A 17,063-nucleotide genomic window follows, 5' to 3' on the forward strand; every position below is an offset into this window, starting at 1 on the left:
ATGCAGTATCTCAAGTGCCTGATTACAGTCGGCCAATAGCGGTATGTAAACTGTGGTCAGGATCACTGAGAACTCTCTTGGTAAATAGAACAGTCGGCATTTGATCGTTAGATATTCAAGGTCAGGGGAACAAGAGTATCACAAAACTGCCACATTGGAGCACCAGGGAGAGATTATCATGAAGTACACACCTCCTCTGTTAGTCTTTTTGAAATCAGCAGTTCAGTACATTCTGTGTATTGAGAAGCCTCCGGGTCTGACCGCCATATCTGGCATACTCTGAGTAAGCCACTTCTTGGTAAAACACAAAACACAATTTCTCATTTCCCTCTGATACAGCAATCTTGCTCTCAGCTCCTCAATTTTGTTCTCCAGCGACTGCACATTTGCTTACGAGATGCTGGGTAGAGGGGGCCTCATCCCCCTGTGTTTCAGCCTGACTTGGCGTCCCCCCACCCACCCCGACTCGATTCCGGCCACGGCAATGAACTTTCGTCTGCTTAAAGGTGCCGTACCTGGTTGCTCCAGAGTTAACTTTGCCGAGTCCTTCAGAAGATGTAGTTCATTGAACTGATTTAAAAGTACGTAGCTTAAAGGGACATTACATGCTGCAGATTACAATGAGAGAAATTCAAAAGAGATATATTTAAAAGTATTGTACATAGCCTGCAGAACATCAACTTGGTTCACCAGCACCATCTTCGATTAAACCCCTGCCCACTGGCACAGATGGCCAAGATCCTTTTGTGATCTTAGATAGTCTTCTTCACTGGCCACTCTACCACAAAGTGTTCTGAAGAGGATAACATACACAACTGGGCATGGCATTGAAACACCAATGCCCAAAAACAGAAAAGCCTACAGAAAGTAGTGGTTACAGTCCAGCCCATCTCAAGAAAGCCCTTCCCACCATGGAGGAGCACTGGCACTCGAAAGTAGTATCCTTCATCAAGTTCCTCCACCATCTAGGGCTGCTCGATACGCACTGCTATGATTGGGAAGGAAGTACAGGAATCTTAGGTCCAACACCATCAGGCTCAGGAACAGTAGGTTCCTTTCAACCATCAGGCACCTACACCAGAGTGGATAACTTCACTCACAACTCTGAATTGAGTCCACAACCTATGGACTTGCTTTCAAGGGCTCTACAAATCATGTTCTTAGCATTATTTATTTATTTATTTATTTGTGACTTTTTTTAAAATTTTGCATTTGCATAGTTTATCTTTGCCTGCACACTGGTTGTTTGTCAGCCTTTGTGTGCAGTTTTTCACTGATTCTATTGCACGCCTTTGTTCTACTGTGAATGCCTGCAAGAAAATGAATCTCAAGGTTGTATGCGGTGACGTAGATGTACTTTGTGGTAGAGTGGCCAACGAAGACTATCTAAGATCACAAAGGGACCTTGGCCATCTGTGCCAATGGGCCAACACATGGCAGATGGAGCTTAATCCAAGATGGTGCTGGTAAACCACGTTGAACTTTGAACACAAGTCCCAGAAGGCAGGTACCTACCAAGGGCCTAAAAGCACAACGGCAGCAGCAGGCAGAGTTGAAGGACTGCTGCTGTAGAGGTCAGGATGCCCAGGTGGTCTCACAGAACGGAGGCTGTAATGCAGGATGCTGGCCTCACACCAGAGGAACAAAACTTCACAGGGACCCAAGGTGACAGCAAAGGGTTAAGCTTCCACAGAAAATCCTCAACTGCGGCAGCACGTGCACCAGGGAGAATGAGAGTCTACTGCACGCACGAGCGACTCTGGTTATAAATAGCTTCTGATTATTTGGGAATATTAAGTGACCGAGGAAGCCCAGAGGTGGTTCCGCGAAGGACTGAGTCTGGGGGCAGGGGTTGTCAAATGATATTTATAATAAAATCTAAAGATAGATATTCTTCCTGGGTAACCTTCCTTCATCCTTAAGCTACCACAGGGCCCCAAGGACTTCAGCGTGTCCACAGAAAGCATCTGTCTGGATGCATAACGGCTTGGTACGGTAACTGCTCTGCACGATTGCAAAAAACTGCGAAGAGTTGTGGACAGAGCTCAGCACATCACAGAAACCAGCCTCCCCTCCATGGACTCTCACTGCCTCGGTAAAGCACCGCACAAATTCAAAGACCCCACACACTCCAGACATTCTCTCCTCTCTCCGTGCCCCCCGCCCCCAAATCTGGGCAGGTGTCCTTCAAACACCTGAGCCGTGAGGTAATGTTGCAACTCCGTAAAACCCTGGTTAGACCACTCTTGGAGTACTGTGTTCTGCTCTGGTCATTATAGGAAGGATGTGGAGCGGTGCAGAGATGTACCAGGATGCTGCCTGGATTAGAGAGCGTGGTTTATGAGGAGAGGTTGAGCGAGCACAGGCTTTTTCTCTCTGGAGCGAAGGTCACCACTTATCCACTCAGCAACTAACCCATGTGCCAAGTATAGCACAGAATTAATCTCCCCCAAGATTAAAGCTGTAGTAGCTTGGAGCTGGGTGGAAGTTACTATACCTGGGAATAAAGTCCAATGTGAACCGATCTAATCAGCAAATATCAAGATTGTTTCGTGTTATTCTTCAGTACATAAGTTAAAGGAGAATAAAATGATTGTTACTCCAGAACCAATGCAGCATAAAAAAATTTAAAAAACATAATAAATATAAGACCAATCTTACAAATCACAATGTACTAGTGTGGCTGCATATACTTGCAGATATACTCCGACTGGTGCGGGAGTCCCCGCACACGAGGTGACTCTGACAGGAAACGATGAAATGACAAAGTGTCTTGGCAAGAGGGACTCTTGTAGGGTTCAGCAGGGCAGATGGAAACGCAGCAGGGCTGAATGCCAGTGTAGGTATGAGGTGTGGAGTGTAAGCATAAGGTGGCAGTGCATGGGGAGGGATGGATTAGAACTTAAAGCAGTGGTGTTTCGGGACCATGTTAGACACAAGGGTTAATGCGCAGTCATCCTTGGTAAAAATCTGTGAGAGTTTAAAACTATTCCTCAGCAGAATCAAGGTCCATCTGGAAGGTCAAATGTAAAGGGAAGTTTACAGTTAATGGCCTGACCCTTAACAACTTGCAGAGTCCCAATCCACAGCTTGCTGGAAGTGGCCACACAAGTAGATAGGGTGGTAAAGGCAGCATTTGGCACCGCAGGCTTCCATCGCCTGGGACACGGAGCACAAGAGCCAGGAAGTCATGTTGCAGCTGTGTCAGACTTTGGTTAGGCACTACAGCACCACCCCCCCACACACACACACTCCTCCCGTGCACACATTTATCCAAAACTCTTCAATATTGCCACCAGAACCCACATCCACCTTTTCCACTGGCAGCCTGTTCCACACTCTCACCACCCTCTGAGTGAAGTTGTTCACCCTCCGATTCCTCGTAAATACTTCACCTTTCACCCTGAATCTGTGACTTGTAGTTCTAGTCTCACCCAACCTCAGCAGGAAAAAAAACCCTGCTTGCATTTACCCTATCATAACTTTGTATACCTCTACCAAATCTCCTCTCATTACCCTACGCTCCAGGAAATAACTCCCCATTGTGCACATTTCTGGTCACCCCCTTTACAGAAAGGTGTGAAGGCTTTGGGGACGGTGCAGAAGAGGTTCACCAGGATGCTGTCTGGTTTAGAGAGCACAAGCTACCAGGACAGGTGGGGCAAACTTGGGTTGTTCTTATTTAGAGAGACAGCACAGAACAGGCTCTTCTGCCCCCAACGAGCACGGGCTGCCCCGCAACCCACCTATGTAACCCTTGCCTAATGACAGGACAATTTACAACGACCAATTAACCTACAAACCGGTACGTCTTTGGAATGTGGTGGGGGGGGGGGGAGAGATCTGGAGCACCCGGAGGAAACCCATGAACCCGCGGGGAGGAATGTGCAAACTCCTTTCAGTCGACAGCGGAATTGAACCCCGATCTCCGACTCCCCAAGCCGTAACAGCGTCGTGCTAACCGCTGCGTTTCTCCACAGCATCGCAGCCTGATAGGAGTTCATAAACTCAGGACAGGTACAGACAAGATAGACAGGCAAAATAATTCACCCTGGGGTAGAAATGTCAAATACTAGATGACATACATTTAAGATGAGAGGTGGAAAGTTCAAAAATGCATGGGCTGGTTTGTTTGTTGTTGTTTTTTTTTTACACAGAGAGTGGGGAGTGCCTGGATGTGCTGACTGGGGGGTGGGGGGGGGGTTTGGCACTTAATACAATTGTGGCATCGAAGAGTGTTAAACACAGGAACATACTGGGAATAGAGGGATATGGATCATGAACAAGCAGCAGAGGTTTGGTTTAATTGGTATAAGATAATGAGGGCCATTGATCGTGTGGATAGCCAGAGGCCTCTTCCCAGGGCTGAAATGGCAAACACGAGGGGGCACAGTTTTAAGGTGCTTGGAAATAGGCTGGGGATGTCAGGAGTAAGTTTTTCCCACACAGAGTGGTGGGTGTGTGGAATGCACTGCCAACGGCAGCGGTGGAAGCAGATACAATAGGGTTTTTTAAGAGCCTCTTTGGTACATGGAGCTTAGAAAAGTAGAGGTCTATGTGTCAGGGAAAGTCTAGGCAGTTCCTAGAGTAGGTTACATGGTCGGCACAACATTGTGGGCTGAAGAGCCCATAATGTGCTGTAGATTTGTGTGTTAATTCGGCATCGTGCTCAGTGCAGACATTCTGGGACCGAGGGTCTTGTTCCTGGGCAGTACTACTCCACGTTCTATGCTTGATTGAAAAGGTGCAAGTTGAGAGTGTGGAAGCAGCAGCCTAGTTCCAACAACTGGGCCCAACACGTTGACACAATCCCAACGAAAGCACACCAGTGACCACACCTCACGAGGAGTTTGAAGAGATTTGGAATGTCACCAAAGACTGTAGCCAATTTCTACAAGTGTACTGTGGGGAGCTTTCTGACTGGCTGCACCACCATCTAGTACGGAGGTTCTAACATACAGGATCAAAAAAAGCTGCAGATCGTTGCAAACTCAGGCAGCTCCATCATGGGCACTAGCTGCCCCACCATCGAGGACATCTTCAAAAGGAAGTAGCAACCATCGCTACGGACCTTCACCACCCAGTACATGCCATCTTCTCATCGTTACCATCAGGGAGGAGGTATATAGGCCTGAAGACGCACATTCAATGTTTTAGGAAAAGCGCCTTCCCCTCCGCCATCAGATTTCTGAAAGTCTATCAACCCGTAAAAGTTACTTCACTATTTTGTTCTCATTTTTCACTTCTTTATGTACGGTATTCTAATTGGAATTTACAATAATTCGTAAAGATTTGCTTTACTTGTCACAAGTGCATCGAAGCACACAGTAAAATACATCCTTTGCGTCCAATGCGTCCAATCAAATCAGCGGGGATTGTGCTAGCAGCAGCCTGCAAGTGTTGCTATACCCCTTGTACCAACATAGCATGCCCACAGCTTACTAACCCTAATCCTAACTATACATCAATGTGGGAGTAAACTGGAGCACCCGGAGGAAACCCACGCAGTCCCGGGAAGAACATACAAACTCCTTAAAGGAGGTGATGGGATTTGAACTCCGATCGGTGATCGCTGGTGCTGTAAAGCAATTACGTTACCCTGCACCCGGTTTATGTATTGCACTGTACATCTGCCACAAAACAACTAATTTCACAACATACACTAGTGATAATAAATCTGATTACTCTCCAGAAATCAACTCCGACCAGGAGAAAACAGCTTAACTGGCTCCCTTCAAGTCACAGAGCCCAGTCAGTGGTCGAGGGACTGAATCTTCAGTAAAGTGGGCAGGTTGCGTATATTCCTGGGTAACTTTCACTCAGCTCCAGAGGAGGTTCACAAGGGTTAGCTCAGGAATTATAGGGTTAATGTATGGAGAACAGTTGACGGCTCTGGGCCTGTACTCACTGGACTTTAGAAGAATTATAGAGGGATCTCATTGAAACCCGTTGAATATTGAAAGGCCTGGATAGAGGGAAAATGGAGACGATGTTCCAAGACTGGGAGAGTCTAGGACTGGACAGCACAGCCTCAGAACGGAAGGATGTTCATTTAGACAGAGATGAGGAGAAATTTCTTTCGCCAAAGGGTGGTGAATCAGTGGAATTCATTGCCACACACAGCTATGGAGACAAAGTCAATGGGTATATTGAAAACAGAGGTTGACAGGCTCTTGATTAGGAAGAGCATCAAATGTTACGGGGCGAAGGCAGGAGAATGGCGTCAACAGGGATGATAAATTAGCCATGATGGAATGGCAGAACAAACTTAATGGGCCGAATGGATAATCCTGCTCCCTTGTCTTCAGTCTTATGATCAACTACTGCCCAGATTTAAAGGCTCGAGGGAGATTAATATCTTTGTGTGCTATTATTGGTACATTGATCAGTTGCTAGGTGATGACTGTGCAAGACAGGAGCCAGGCGGAACAAGTTAACCAGCTTATTAAAAACAGTGCTTGGAATAAAATCTGATCCCATTACCTTCAAGGCACATGGTGACATCTAATTTGGTAGATGACAGGAAATTTGGAGGCAGTGTTGACAGTGAAAGTGGTTATCGTGATCAGTTAAGGAAGTGGGCCAAGGAGTGGCAAATGGATTTCAATGCAGTTGAGTGTGAGGCTATGCATTTTATAAACTCAAACCAGAGTAAGACATACTATAAATGGTAAGGCACGAGGGAGTATAAGAGTATAACTTGTTGAAAGCAGCATCACAGGTAGACAGGATGGTGAAAAGGTTGTTTAATATGCTAGCTTTCATCAATCAGGACACTACATTACAGTTGTAAAAGTCACTGGTGAGGACGCACTGGAGTACTGTGCACAGTTTTGGTCACCCTGTCATATGAAAGCTGTGGCTAAACCAGAAAAGGTGCAGAAAAGATTTGAGGATATTGCCAGGACTTGAACGCCTGAGTTACAGAGAGAGGTGGGCCAGGCTGGGTCCTTATTCCTCGGAATGTAGGAAAATGAGGGGTTTTATCGAAGTCTTTAAAAATATGAGAGGCATAAGTAAGGTGGATGGTAACAGTCTTTTCCCCCAGGGTAGGGGAAACCAGGGGGCGTAGATTTCAGGTGAGAGAGGTAAGATTTAAAAAGGACATGAGAGGGAAACATTAGTGCAGAGGGTGGTAAGTGTTCGGGACGAGCTGCCAGAGGAAATAGTTGAGGCAGGTACAATAGTAAATGGACAATACGCCAGTGTTAGAGCAACCAGGGAGTGGCTTCAAATGAAGAACACTGTTATCTTTGAGCTGCCCAGTCGGAGTCCTGACCTTAACTGATCGAACATCTCTGGCAGGACCTCAAGATTGCGTCCATCGCCATTCCCCAACTAACCTGGCACAGCCTGAGCAATTTTGCAAGGAGGAATGGACAAACCTTGCTCCATCACGTTGTGCAAAGCTAATAGAGACTCATCCAAAAAGATATCAAGTCACCTCTCATCCTCTTTCACTCCAAATCAAAAAGCCCCACCTCTCTCAACCTATCTTCATAAGACATGCTCTTGAATCCAGGCAGCAACCTGGTAGATCTCCTCTGCACCCTCTCGAAAGCAGTTTATTTCTTTGTTATGAAGAAAACTGTAATTACTGTTATTTCTTTGATATGAACATCAAATAAAACAGCTGTAACATAAGATTTCTTCTTCGTTTTTGACTTCTGAAGAAACTTGTGGACAACTTCATCACCAGACCCAATTTATGAACCCCCTCCCATACATTTGAGAGATCGGAGCGATGGGTGGGATGGAATTTACTGGAAGCTGCAGCCTGGTTGGGGACAAGACGTTTCCCCCAATGTGGAGCTGTGTGCAGCCAAGCAGACATGGGAATGCTGAACAGACTCACTCGTCGAGTCTGTGAAGCTGGTTGGTGGCCGCTCTTCCCTCCCCCATCACCACCGTCTCTGTGTCTCCCACACACCGTGGTTGTTCAATCCTGACTTACAGACAGCTGGGGTTACGAACAGTTCTCAGAAACATAATCAGAATCAGATTTAGCATCACCAATTCATAAGGTGTGAAGTTTGTTGTTTTATGGCAGCAGTACAGTGCCAAGACTTAAAAATTACCATAAATTATAAAATCAAATAAATAATGCAAATAAAGGAATAACGAGGTAATATTTATGGGTTCATGGATCATTCATAAATCTGCATTAACCACAAGACCACAAGACATAGGAGCATAATTAGACCACTTGGCCCACTGGGTCTGCTCTGCCATTCAATCACGGCTTTCAACACCATTCAAGCTCAAGTTATTCAACCACACACATGAATACCACCAAATTAAACAGCGTTCCTCTGAGGCCAAGGTGCAAAACATAGACCAAAAGTCACACACAGCACATAAGCACATATAATTATGATAGCAGAAAACCATAGTTACAATAAAAATTAAAAATAATATATCCCAAGTCCCTGTAGATTGATGTGCACAGATGTTATCCTGGAGCCATGTTTCTGCAAGAATAGCTCGCAGCAGTTTCTTATATCACTCAGTGCAGCCCCAGATGAGCGCAATCCAGCTTGTCTTCCACCGAGCGAACACTGGAGACCAGCAATGATGGGAGGAGCCAGCCTCTAACCCAATGCAGAATCTAGCAGCACACAGCCAGCCCCAGCATCTCCTTCTCCAGCAGCCGCAACAAGAGACCCCGAGGCCTGATTGAGGGATGCTGTGTCCCACACCCAAGGCCAGCAGCTCCCCCACAGTCGGTCTCACCAATGAACCAGTGAATCAAGCTCACAGTAGTATTCTATATTAGCCATGTCCAACAGGGTCTTGCGATCACAACAAAAACATCCAAGAAAATCACCTGCACCATCTGTTGGATCATCCATCAACTCCAACAGCTTCTTCCCCGGGCTGCAACATGGTACACAACAAGTTCAGCTCCATTTCTATCCAGCAACTCGCTACCGGCATAGACCTGCAGCACTTGCTCTTCTTAATATCCACCGGTGCCTCGTGATTGTGAAAAAGACGCAAAGGACAAACAATTGCACCTTTGGTTGGACTCAGAGAGGCCGATGCGACTGAGCACGCCACCACCTTACTGGAAGAAGCCTTCTCCCTGTAACCTTTCATGCCCTTATTCATCAAGAACCTATCAACCTCCGCCTTAAACATACCCAATGACCCGTCTGTGGCAATGAATTCCACCGATTCACCACCCTCTCACTAAAGAAGTTCCCTCTCGTATCTGTTCCAGGGGGTCATCCTTGTATTCTGAGACTGTGCCCTCTAGTCTTAGACTCTCCCAGTATTGGAAACATCTTCTCCACATCCATTCTATCTAAGCCTTTCAATATCTGATAAGGTTCAAAGAGATTCCCCCCCCCTCCCCATTCTCCTAAACTCCAGCAAGTACAGGCCCAGAGCTATCCTAAGTTAACTCTTACATTCCCAGGATCATTCTCATGACCCTCATCTGGACCCTCTCCAATGCCAGCACATCCTTTCTTAGGCAAGGGGCCCAAAGCCGGGGCCAGCCTGCAAAGTGAATATAACAACAAACACAAAAATTACCGGATATAACCAACCAGCCAAAGAAAGGTAGAGTTTACATTTCAGTCATTGACTGGGACGCTAAGGTAAGACTGGCTTTATTTGTTACATGTACAGTACATCAAAACGTAGAATGAAATGCATCGTTTGTATCCATGACCAACATCTGAAAAATGTGCTGGTGTCACCCCACTTCCAGCGCCAAGACATCATGCCCACAACTCACTAACCCAAACGCCTTTGGAATGTGGGAGGAAACTGCAGTACTCAGAGGAAACCCACTCGGTCACTGGGAGAATGTACAAACTCCTCACAGACTCTGATGGGAATTGAAGCCTGGCACAGTAAAGCATCGCGCTAACATCTACTGACACAGCCTCCCATCATATTCCCTGTTTTTATTTCAGGTTTTCATCGTCTGCTACATTTTGATTTGGAATAACTGATATTATAACACAGACGTGGAGTGTTAGTTGTGATCCTACCACCAAATATATCTTTACCTCCTCCCCCCCCCCACCACTTTGCTTTCCACAGGGATCACTCCCTCTGTGATTCCCTTGTCCATTCATCCCTCCCCACTAATCTCCCTCCTGGCACATCCTTGCAAGCGGCCTAAATGCTACCCCTACCCATTCACCTCCATTCAGAGCCCCAAATCATTCTTCCAGGTGAGGCAACACTTCACCTGCGAGTCTGCTGGGGTTAGCCACTGTGTCTGTGTGGAGGGCCGTTTCGTTGAGCACCTCCGCTCTATCTGCCAAAAGTGGAACTTCCCGGTGGCCTGACATTTTATTTCCCATTCCCGTTCTGACATGTTGGCCTATGGCCTCCTCTTGCGCAAAAAATGAGGCCTCCCTCAGAGTGGAGGAGCAACACCTCATATTCCATCTGATTAGCCTCCAATCTGATGGTATGAGTATCGATTTCTCCTTTCAGTAAAAAAAAATTCCCTCCTCCTCCCTTCTTCTATTCCCCACCCTCGCCTCTTAATTCTTCTCACCTGCCTATCACCTCCCCCTGGATCCCCTCTTCCTTCCCTTTCTCCTATGGTCCACTCTGCTCTATCAGATTCCTTCTTCTCCAGCCCTTATCTTTCCTCCCCACCTGGTTTCACCTATCACCTTCTAGCTGGCCTCCTTCCCCTCCCAACAATTTTTTTATTCTGGCATCTTCCCTCTTCATTTCCAGTCCTGAAGAAGGGTCTTGGCCCGAAACGTCGACTGTCTATTTCCATGGATGCCACCTGACCCGCTGAGTTCCTCCAGCATTTTGTGTGTGTTGCTTGTGATAGTTTTATTAATTTCTCTACAACCACAGTGAAAGAGCGATGGACCTCGTCCTATTTCATACAGATAACAAGCAAGTACACAGCAGTCGCAAGGCGGAAATTGTCAAAATGATAATTTTAGATCACCTCATAAATCACATCTGAACTTTAGGTAACTTATAAATATCACTTGTGCGTCAGGGTAACATCACTGCATTAAAGTCATGCTCTACCCTCTCACTGCACACAGTTCTCAATTATTTTCAAACACCCAACAACTTTCACAACACGCAGCTTAGGACTTTAAGTTAAATAGGTTCGGACTTTATTCCCTGGAGCGCAGGAGAACGAGAGGAGATCTGATAAAGGTATACAAAATTATGAGGGGAATAGATAAAGTAAACTCAAGCAGGCTTTTCCACTGAGGATGGGTGAGGCTACAAGTAGAGGTCATAGGTTAAGAGTGAAAGGTGAGACTGAGAGGAAACCTTCACTCAGAGGATAGTGAGAGTGTGGAATGAGGTGCCAGCGGAAGTGGTGGATGAGGGTTCGACTTTAACATTTAAAAAGAGGTTTGGATAAGTATACGGGCAGGAGGAGTGACGAGGGCTATGGTCCAGGTGCATGTCGGTAGGACTAGGCAGAATAATAGTTCAGCACAGACAAGATGGGCTGAAGGGCCTGTTCCCGTGCTGTAGCACTCTGTTACTCTAGGAATCCAAGAAACTCAATGACACTGAAGCTAAGATATCTGTGGATTAATCATCATCAGCCCTTCATTAGAAATTGCCTGAGTCATAGGAACTTCCTCTCAGAAACCTCCAAGAGGACCACAACCTTGTCGTGGTTTGGAGGTTTGCGTGCCTCAGTGACCCGGAGAGCTCTGCCGGCTGGAGTCAGGGCCTTGTGCTTTGGCTCTTGGTTGGGTCACCCACGCCAAACAGATCAAAGGGTAGAGGCCAGACTCAGAGAGGTCCACCAGCCCTCTAGGTTTGGGGGTTCAGCTCAGGGCCAACAACCCTGACTGTTAAAACAAAATTGTTACAGAAACCGCAATGAAGAATCCTTCTATGTCTGGGTGCAACAGTACGGACAGACAGAAATGGAGGATCTTTATTGCTGCTCAAAACGCCAGTGATATAATGGGCAGCAAATCCTCTCAGAAACAGCCTGATACCACATACCAAAACTAGCTCAAAAATAGCTTTTATCTCAACTGTTATAACATTATTGAATGATCCCTCTGTTCAATGAGATGGACCCGATCTCACAATCTACCCTCTTACTGTCTGCCTGCACCGCACTTTCTCTGCAACTGTAACACTTCATTCTGCACTCTGACTGCTTTTCTCAGAACTACCTCAATCAACTTTCCTCAGTACCACCTCAATGAACTGACGTGATGAAATGATAGCGTGCAAAACAAAGTTTATCACGGTACCTCAGTACATGTGGCGATACTAAACCAACTCAGCAATTTATAATTTAGTATCAGAACTGGTTTATTATCACACAAGACTATAAGATACAGGAGCAGAACGAGGCCATTCAGCCCACTGGGCCTGCTCCACCACTCAACAATGGTCCCATTCTCTCACCATCTCCCCGTAACCCATAATCCCCCTACCAATCAAGAGTCTGGCAATATCACCTTTAACTACACCCACTGACTTGGCCTCCACAGCCATCTGTGGTAAAATCTGCTGTTTTGTGGAAGCAGTACAGTGCAAAGACATTAAAATTATTATAAACTGAAAAAAAAAATACTGCATAAAATAAAGGAAGTGTTCCCGGGTTCATGGAGCTGGCTGTGTCTGCAATGCTCCGCAGCCTCCCACCTGCACACAAGGAACTTGAGGTTTTAAATCAAGCACTGCATATAGTTTCAGTTCAGTCACTGTGGAACTGTGCTGTGTGACTAACAATGTGGATCTCCAAGCTCAAACCAAATTTAAGTCTGGACCTTAATTCCAACAGGCAAGACAACACGGTGACCGTGTGGCGGTGAAAATCGTAAAATTCCCAAACAGACCCCGATGGGCAGCAGAGTCACAGGAAGCTCAAATGAGTCCCGGTGAAGGGCGTGGGCCTGAAATGCCAACAGTTTATTCTCCTCCATTGATGCTGCCTGACCTGCTGAGTTGCTCCAGCATTTTGTGTATGTTTCTCTGGATTCCAGCATCTCTTTTGCTTATGAGACTTTGCAGTACGCTTGCTAGGTACCCCCTCCACAACTATATTGATACAGCAACTGTTCTGCCTGGGACCACAAGGAACCACAGAAAGGTAACTGCAGTTTCTAGTTGCCCAAAATACTTTGCTGCTTGTTCCTGAAAACTTAAAGCAGTATTAAAATTGCTCCGTGTTTCTGCACCTAGTGCAGGTTGGTGTGCTTATTTTCAAAACTATGCCTTCTTTTGATAGAATAAAGTAGTTGTAGTGGAGGGGGTTTGTGGATCTAGAGAGCAGGAGTTTGTGAACACCGTGGCAGGTAGATCTGCAGGTAGATCTCTGTGAATCATGAGCCAGAGGGATAAAGGAGGCAATTTTAACCATTCTAACTCCACTCCCCACGCCCATCCCAACATGTCGGCCGTGGCCTCCTATGCTGACATGATGAAGCCACTCTCAGGCTGGAGGAAAAACACTCAGATCCCGTCAGGGTGGCCTCCAACAAGATGGCATGAACATCGATTTCTCTAACTTCTGGTAATGTTTCCCTCTCCTCCTTTCTCTCTTTTTTAAATTCCCCATTCCGGCTCCCCTCTTACCCCTTCTCTTCTCCTCATCTGCTCATCACCTCCCTCTGGCGCCCCTCCTCCTTCCCTTCTTGCATGCCCCACTATCCTCTATCAAATTCCTTCTTCAGCCCTTTATCTTTATCACGTATCACCTCCCAGCTTCTTACACCTACCCACCTGGCTTCACCTATGACCCTCTAGTTTGTACTCCTTCCCCCTCCCCCACCCCCCCCCCCATCTTCTTACTATCCGGTAATACTTGCCAACTCTTCCTCCGCTGAATTGGTGACTCCATTGGTGCTGCTTCATGCACCCGTGCTGAGCTCGCCAATTTCATCAACTTCGCTTCCAACTTCCACCCTGCCCTTAAGTTCACTCGGTCCACTTCTGACCCCTGCCTCCTCTTTCTCAATCTCTCTCTCTCTGGAAGACAAACTGTCAACCGACATATTTAATAAACCTACTGAGTCCCATGGTTATCCTGATTGTACCTCTTCCCACCCTATCTCCTATAAAAATACTATTCCCTGTTCTCAGTTATTTCACCTCTGCCGTATCTGTTCCCAGAATGAGGCTTTCCTTCCCAGGACATCAATCCTTCTTCAAAGAACGGGATTTCCCTTCGTCCACTGTTGGTGTTGCCCTCACCTGCACCTCTTCCATTTCCTGAACATCTGCACTCACTCCATCTTCTCGCCACCTTAACAGTGATAGAGTTCCTCGTGTCCTTACCCACCACCCCAAGAGCCTCTGCATTCAACACATCAATCTCCCCAACTTCTGCCATCTCCAAAGGGATGCTGCTGAAAAAAATATCTTTACCTCTCCCTCCCCCACCCTGCTTTCCACAAGGATCACACCCCCTGCGATTCCCATGTCCACTCGTCCCTCCCCACTAACCTCTCTCCCAGCACTTAACCCTGCAAGTGGCCCAAATGCTCCACCTGTCCATCCACCTCCTCCCTCGCTTCCACTGAGGTGAGGCAACCCTCCATCTGTGAATCTGTTGGGGTTGCCTATTGTGTCCAGTGCTCCGGATGTGTCCTCCTCTACAATGGTGAGACCTGTCATGAACTGGGCGACCACTCCGTCAAACACATCCACTGCACCACTTCACAGCGGCCAAACATTTCAATTCCGATTTCCATTCCCATACGGCAGTCCATGGCCTCCTCTTGTGCCAAAATGAGGCCACACTCAGGGTGGAGGAGCAACACTTCATATCCTGTCTGGGTAGTCTCCAACCTGATTGCATGAATATTGACTTCTCCTCCCAGTAAAAAAATTCCCTCCCCCTCCCCTCTTCTTCCATTCCCCACTCTGGCCTTTTACCACTTCTCTCCTGTCCATCACTTTTCCCCTGGGTCCCCTCCTCCTTTCCTTTATCCCATGGTCCACTCTCCACTCCTATCAGATTCCTTCATCTCCAGCCCTTTACCTTTCCCACTCACCTGGCTTCACCTCTCACCTTCTAGCTAGCCTCCTTCCCCTCCCCCCACTTTTATTCTGGCATTTTCCCTGTCCTGAAGAAGGGTCTTAGCCTGGGAGAGAATGTCATGCACAACAGTTGCTAGAGTATTACAGAGAATGGTGCAAGAAACAAAAGACATCCAGTGAGATGCAGTTCTGTGGGTGAAAACGCCTTGCTAACGAGAGAGGGCACAGGACTATGGCCAGACTGGTCCAAGCTGGCAGGAAGGTGACAGAAACTCAAATAACCAAGCACTACAACAATGATGTGCGGAATGGTATCTCTGAACACACAGCACATCGGACCTTGGAATGGATGGGCAACAGAAGACCATGAAATACGCTCAGTGGCCACTGTATTACGTATAGGAGTTACTAAGAAAGTGAGTGTAGCATATTGTGTGTGCAGGGCGGAAGGCCTCAAGTTAACCTGCACAGAGACTTCCATAGGGACCAGCCGCAGAGATCCGTGCTCGCCTTGACCTTAATATTTGTTGGATTGCATAAGGTTTGGGGAAATAGTCAGACCACTTCATGATCAATAAGATTATGGAAAGTGGTTCTGCACTAACACACCAAAGAAAATGGAAGCACTGTAGGAAGTTCTCAAATCAACCAGCAAAATGCTAATCACTACATTTTAGCAACTCCTATGACTTAGTGGAGTGAAGGAGGATGAGAGGTGACTTGACAGAGGTGTACAAGATGATATAAGAGGCACAGATAGAGTAGGGAGCCAGAGACCTTTTCCCAGGGTGGAACTGACTAATAGAAGAGGGCATCATTTTAAGGTAATTAGTATCGGTGGGGGGGGGGAGAGGGGAGAATGACAGAGGCAAGTTCTTTACACAGAGTGTGGTAAGTACATGGAACATCCTGCCAAGGGTTGGTGGTAGACTATTAAGAGCATTTAAGAAACCCATAGATAGGCACATGGATGAAAGAAAAATGGAAGGCTACGTGGGAGGAAATGGTTAGACTGATCTTACAGAAAGTTAAAAGGTTGGCACAACATCGTGGGTTGAAGGGCCTGTACTGTACTTTAATGTTCTATGACCACTTTGATGATTTTCCACTAAAACAGAATTTTTTGTTCTAGATTTTTTATTTAGAGATTAAGTATGGATTAGGCCCGTCTGGCCCCTTTGAGCTGCGCCATCTTTAATCCTGGACTAATCACAGGACAATTTACAATAACTGGTCCGTCTTTGGTATGTGGGAGGAAACCAAGGCACCGGGAGGAAACCCACACATTCCACGGGGAGAAGGTAGAAACCTCTTACGGAGCACGCCAGGATTGAACTCTGAACTCTGACACCCAGAGCTTGAACGGATCTCATGTATGATAAATTGAACTCTTGACCTCACAATCTACCTCATTATGACCTTGCATCTCATTGTCTGCCTACACTGCAGCTGTTCCACTTTATTCTGCATTCTGTTATTGTTTCACCTTGTTCTGCCTCAATGCACTGTGTAACAGATCTGATCTGTATGAACAGTATCTGATGAAGAGTCTGGGCCAGAAAGGTGAACCCTATTCCTCCACGCTGCCTGACCTGCTGAATTCCTCCAGCATTTTCCGTCCATTACTCTGGATTTCCAGCATCTGCCGAATCTATAAGCATGCAAGACAAGCTTTTCACTGTATCTTGATACATGCGTCAATAATAAACCAATTCATATCGTTTCCTGCCTCTCAAACGCCTACTGTCTGTTGCAGATTGCTATTATTTTCCGGGGGAAAAAAAATCAGTATCACTCTTCCACAACACTGCCAGTTTCTACTTTAAGAGCTGCAGTTTTACAACAGGGAAACAGGCCTTTCGGCCCACCGTGTTTCTGCTGACCCCTTCGCCTACCTACACTAATCCCGTTTGCCTGCATTAATTCTATCTCCCTCCGTACCCCGCTCATTCAAGTACCAGACGAGATGTCTCTTAAACGTTGTCGCTGTCGCTTTCTCCACCGTCTCCCCTGACAATTCAAGTTTATTCTGAGACAGACTGAAATGGAGACAGAAGCTTAGAATGGATTTCAAAAGTTCAGTTCTCTTCTAATGA

At 46.5% G+C, this 17,063-nt stretch overlaps 1 protein-coding gene across 2 annotated transcripts in view; it reads right to left on the reverse strand.

Moving 5' to 3' along the window:
• The window catches only part of pfkfb3 (6-phosphofructo-2-kinase/fructose-2,6-biphosphatase 3), a 103,885-nt gene that overhangs the window by 86,401 nt on the left and 421 nt on the right, over positions 1–17,063 (reverse strand). The window lies entirely within an intron of this gene.

The sequence above is a fragment of the Mobula hypostoma genome, chromosome 20 (assembly GCF_963921235.1).
Source record: "Mobula hypostoma chromosome 20, sMobHyp1.1, whole genome shotgun sequence".
Classification (NCBI taxonomy): domain Eukaryota; kingdom Metazoa; phylum Chordata; class Chondrichthyes; order Myliobatiformes; family Myliobatidae; genus Mobula; species Mobula hypostoma.